The sequence below is a fragment of the Thamnophis sirtalis genome, unplaced genomic scaffold (assembly GCF_051295495.1).
Source record: "Thamnophis sirtalis isolate CommonGarterSnake01/CBP01778 unplaced genomic scaffold, rThaSir2_p1.2 scaffold_1, whole genome shotgun sequence".
In the NCBI taxonomy this organism is placed as follows: Eukaryota; Metazoa; Chordata; class Lepidosauria; order Squamata; family Natricidae; genus Thamnophis; species Thamnophis sirtalis.
In genome coordinates this window covers 105,500,342-105,506,151 of record NW_028261381.1, presented here as the reverse complement: position 1 = coordinate 105,506,151, position 5,810 = coordinate 105,500,342, and the positions used below count along the sequence as shown (strand labels likewise).

The window sequence follows — 5,810 nt, the reverse complement described above, 5'->3', positions numbered from 1 at the left end:
CTATGGAAACGGGTTCGTTTTCCGGTTCAGAGTCGGATGTTTGCGAAGGTAGTTTGACAAGCGGGAGCGGCTGCTGGGTGAGCGCTGCGAACGCGCATGGTCAGAATCGGAAGCGGAGAGGTTTTTTTTCCCCCTACATGAGATCGACGGCGGATTCGAGCGCGCGCCCCTGTTTCGAGGTAACGAGGGTTGTGAGGGTGGAATTGTGAGGTGGGGGAGGGGTTCCTTCGTCGGCGGGAATGTTCTCGCTTCGTCTTCGCGGTGGGAGGGCTCATGTTTTGGGAGCTCCTTGGCCGGAGTCCAAGGCACGGAGCCTCTGCATTGAACTTCTGCCTTTCTTTTCCCACCTTGTCACTTCGGTCAGGCGCAGGCGTCCCCTCAACTCTGTTTTGGGCATCCCCTTTCCCTTTTTAATGTACTTTATTTTATTCCTCAGCCTTCTGCTAAGGGTTTGAGTGAAATGTACAGGTGGGAAAACATTTCTCCCATCAACTTCCTTCTCTTAACTTTACTTTATAGCACCGAGGATTGTTTTCAGAGGAACATCCTGCTTTTGTTATTGCAGAGTTGTGATCGTCTTAGCAGACACAACCTATCATTGGCTTCCCCATATTTTGTTATGTAAACCACAACTGGTTGAATTTGATATTGTTTTAAGCCATCATCTGCGATTAATGCAACCATAGAACCCGGATTCACACGTAGGCAAAACCAAACATCATGGCTTAGTGTAATGTAACATAATGGCTTAGTGTAATGTGATGATAGATTTGTTACTGTTTAGAAAGAATTATGCTAACTAAGTAAGGTAATACTTAGGGAGGGAGAAGTTGCTAAAAGCGAACTAGAGGATTTGAATCAAGTCATTCTGACTATAGGCATTGTCTTAATATTAGTTTGTACTGATCAGCTTGATATGCTAATAGTCAAAATTGCAGGGGTTTCCCTGACCTGTGAAAAAGGTGGAAATTGTGTGATGATGCATAGATGGATGTGGTCTGTATGTGGATGAAGTTGGACAGAGAGATTCAGTAAACAAACACAGCTGCATAGTACAGTATTGTATAGTATAGCAGAATTAGTTTGGAAATTTTCAAGGAGGGTTCGTTTTAAGTGAGTATTCTACCTGACTTCTGAAGATTTTTATGTTGTATATTCATTTGTATGGCATTGATTGTGTTGAATAACAATCAAAATAAAGTACAAGTGTACTGTAGCTGAAATTCTTTCAAGTGTATTGGATTTTCAGTAAAAAAAAAAAAAAAAAGGAAGGCCAGGAATGATTTAGTAGTAGTGATAGGCATGTAAGTTATTAATGCGATTTTTTTCCAGTTGTTGGATTTGCTGTAGTATCACCAGAATCAAATTGGCTGAGCCAGTAGAATTGTTCAACAAGTTCAGAGAACTTATGTTATGGCAGAAAGGCGTGGCATTTTTCAAACTAACCTGATTCAGCAGATTGTGTCATACAGTCAATGGATCTTGTTTGATTTAAATTGAAAGTCGTGAAGCAGGGGGATCATCTTGGGTTAACCTGCCTTTTTTTCTCCTTGAATTACACTGTACCTCTGGTTGGGCAAGCTAAATTATTTTTCTTTAGTATCTCAACTATTGCTGCAAAGTTTCAGTGGATTTTATTATAATGGTAGTGCTGGAGTTGCAAAAAGAAATGTATGTAACTTTATTTTATTGCTTTGTTGGGGGTTATTGAATACAGGAAATAAAAAAATCTTCATAAGCTAAAGACAGAAATTCATGAGCACCAGAAATTTAAGTATAATTTCTTGAGCTGCCATTCCCACATATACATGTGTTGACTTCCTACACATGCTTAATATATAAAAGTACATTAAAGTATATGTATGGGGATTCTCTTAGACATTATTTCTCAATCTTAGCATCTTTAAGATATAGGGACTTTAAGAATTTTGGGCGTTGAAGTCCACTTATCTAAAGATACTAAGGTGAGAAACACAGCTCTAAGATTTGTTAGAGTGCCTATATAAAATTGAAAAGGATAAAAGCATATAGAATAGAATAGAATAACTGAATTGGAAGGGACCTTGGAGGTCTTCTAGTCCAACCCCATGCTCAGGCAGGAAACCCTACACCACTTCACACAAATGGTTATCCAACATCTTCTTAAAAATGTTCAGTGTTGGAGCATTCACAATTTCTGGAGGCAAGTTGTTCCACTGATTAATTGTTCTAACTGTCAGGAAATTTCTCCTTAGCTCTAAGTTGCTTCTCTCCTTGACCAGTTTCCACCCATTGCTTCTTTTCCTACCCTCAGGTGCTTTGGAGAACAGCCTGACTCCCTCTTCTTTGTTGCAGCCCCATAGATATTGGAACACTGTTATCATGCCTCCCCTAGTCCTTCTTTTCATTAAACTAGACATACCCAGTTCCTGCAACTGTTCTTCATATGTGTTAGCTTCCAGTCCCCTAATCATCTTAATTGCTCTTCTTTGCACTTTTTCCAGAATCTCAACATCTTTTCTACATCGTGGTGACCAAAACTGAATGCAGTATTCCAAATGTGACCTTACTAAGGCACTATAGAGTGGTATTAACACATCACGTGATCTTGATTCTAGCCCTCTGTTTATGCAGCCTAGAACTGTGTTGGCTTTTTTGGCAGCTGCTGCACAGTGCTGGCTCATATTTAAATGGTTGTCCACTAGGACTTCAGGATCTCTCTCACATTTACTATTATTGAGCAAGGTACCATATATACTGTACCTCTGCATTTTGTTTTTCTTGCCTAAATGTAGAGCCTTACTTTTTTCACCATTAAATTTCATTTTGTTAAATAGCTCCCAATGTTCAAGTTTGTCAAGATCCTTCTGTATCTTAAGCCTGTCTTCTGGAATGTTGGCAATTGCTGCCAGCTTGGTGTCATCTGCAAATTTGATGAGTTGTCCATCTATCCCCTCATCCAAGTCATTGATGAAGATGTTGAAGAGTACTGGGCCTAAAACAGAGCCTTGGGGTACTCCACTGCATACTTCCCTCCATGAATATTCCATTGTGGTCTACAGTTACGAATCTGTCTGGTGGTAATGCTGTGACCCACATTTTTCTATTTTATTTGGTCTGTGTTTTAGCGACTTTGTATAATCATTACTTTAGAAACTTTTGGAAAAAATAGGATGTTTGGGGCAGTGAATATCTAAAATTACCTTTTCCTTTCATAGTTAATTATAATGTCATTTTCTTCTAGTCTTCTTTTAAATAAGTCTGAAAAGAAAGATAATGTTTTCTGGAATATGTTCAGGTGGTCCTTAGTTAACAATAACTCATTCAGTGATCATTTGAAGCTATGACAGCACTGAATGAGTGGTGGTTACAACTGGTCCTTGAAGTCCCAACTGCTCAGCCCTTAGTCACACATGATCACGATCTCATCACTTGCCAATCAGCTCACACTTATCTGCATCATCCTGCAGTCACATGATTGTGATATGTAAGCTTTCTTCGGCTTCCGAGAAGTAATGTCAGGGAAGCCAGCAAGGAAAGTCACAGGTTGTTTGGGTAAGTCTCTCCAGGGGATTGTACTAGAAGCCCTCCAAGGTCCCTTCCAACTCTGTTATTCTCCCACATGTACTCTCTTCTTGAACTTGTTGCGCTTGTGCAGTGCTTCCCAGCCACTTGTGCATCCTCATGCACCTTCCTTCATCCAGCAGCTGCCATTTATCTGCCTGCTGGCCTACTTGCAAGCTGCCTTGGGACTTATGGCTTCCTGCTGGCTTCCCCATTGACTTTAGTTGTTGGAAGCTGGCAGGAAGTTGCAAGGTGGTACTGACATAATGACCCACTTTCCTCAATTATAGCAAGAGGGAATGTAGGGATTGCTGTAGCTATGCGGTGTGATTACCTGATCGTGCACTTTACAATCACATTACTTAGCAATGGAAATTCTGGTCCCAACTGCCAGAATTAAGCAAGGATAGCTGTAGGTAATGTTAAACTGCTTGGACCATCTCCTATCTTTTTGTGTCAACATTACAAGTGGCAAATATCACTACTATAAGGATATATGCTCTAGTTTAAATGTTTAGTAATCTGCAAAGTGTTGTAGGTTGCTTCAGCAAAGCATAAGTTAAATAATAAATTTTAGTAAAGAATTGAACAATTGATGTTTTACAGATGCTATTTAGGTAACACAGCCACCTATGATTTGGTGCTATGAGAAAAAGGCAAATATTAGATTTGCATATTTAGAACCAGAAAACTAGTTTGGTAACTTCCAACTCCTAGTTTCCTCAGGTTTCAACATGCTCCTTAGAGGTTTTTTTTTAATGTCAACCAGTAGTTTGTCTTGTAATAATAAGAAATCTCCAATGATATTTAATATTTGAAGAAAAAATATAACAAATTAGATATGTCTCATCTCGTAAGAGATTATATTCTATTTTGCTTCCATGCTGAATATTGCAAATTGGAAGTGTTTTGTTTAAGCATGGATTAGATGTTTTTTCAGAAGTAATAGTGATATGGCCAGGAACTTCAAATACTTTAATGTATTTGTACTATGTTCACCTTCAAATTTACTAATATTGTGAAAAATACTATATTTATGCATTAATCTGACTTTGTGCTTAAAGTATAAGCTATGTCAGTGGAAGGTATTTTTATGATTTATATGAAAATAAATACTAGTTTCCCTCCAATATTTGTGTTGGTCATTTCTTCAGTGATGATTTAACAACATATTGAAACACTATCATAGATCAAATGCTTCTTGCATAGACTTACATCACTTAGGTTTTGGGATGGCATTAATAGAACATCTACCATATGCTATCTATATTTCAGAGAAAACATAGAATATAAATACCACTTATAAACTAAATATCATAGTGGTATGATAATTAATAAGTACTATATTCTGATCACACTGTATTACTAAGTGAGAAAATTGGAATAATTTTCTATAAGCAAATTGGACATTGTTTTTACGTTGATACTAGGGATATTGGTTTAATTGGATAAATTTAGATAATTTTGAGAATATGCTGTTGAAGTTGTTTTAAAGAGAATGAGTCACCTCATGGTGGTTAAGGTTTCCATAGAAACTGAGGATATTGCTAAAGACAGATGGTTGGTTGCATTTTAAGCATGTTTCTAGCATTAGCTATTCATTCAAGAGAGTAAAATGTCCTGCTCTTTGTCCCTTTGGCAGCTCCTCCTATCTTTGAGAGAGGAACAAACCATAGCTGAGGTTAACTTTGCAGATTTGCCAGTCTGCATTAATATTTCCTACCAATATGTTGCATTTTGTCAAGCTAGACTTCCTGCACAATAATTTTATAGTCAACTGAAGTGTAAGTGCAATGTAGATATACATTTTGATGTGACTAATAACACAAATATATTAATATTATATTAGCTATAAAATAGGGAGCTAAATTTCCTCAAGGATTTATTGAAATTATGGCATAATGCTTTAATATGTGTAGATATTTTTCACTGTTGTCTTTATAGAAGTCATATTAATTTCTAATATTAGATACAGCCTTGCTTTGATCCATTTTAGAAATATTTTATTTTGGAGTTGATTATTGCTTGAGTTGATTTTCAGAATTCCCCAACACTTAATGAGAGTCAGTGTAGTGTAATGATTAAGTCATCAATCTAGAAGCCAGGGATCGGGAGTTCTAGTTCTACCTTAGGCACAAAGTCAAGTGGGTGCTCTCACATTTTCTCAGCCCTAGGAAGGAGGCAATGGCAAATCACTTCTTAAAAAATTGGAATTACAATTATAAGTCGTGCCAGTCATAAAGCAGGTCACCACATAACTGCAACCA

General features: G+C 37.6%; 1 protein-coding gene across 3 annotated transcripts in view; it reads left to right on the top strand.

Annotated features, from left to right (window-relative positions):
* The window catches only part of ARHGAP1 (Rho GTPase activating protein 1), a 66,570-nt gene that overhangs the window by 36,091 nt on the left and 24,669 nt on the right, over positions 1–5,810 (top strand). For 2 of the 3 annotated variants that reach the window (XM_014070602.2, XM_087720384.1), the window contains exon 1: positions 24–179. The exons of the other annotated variant lie outside the window; for it this stretch is intronic. The gene's annotated coding sequence lies outside the window, so the exon portion shown is untranslated. Of the gene's footprint in view, positions 1–23; positions 180–5,810 lie in introns of those variants that run through there. 3 annotated transcript variants of the gene reach the window in all.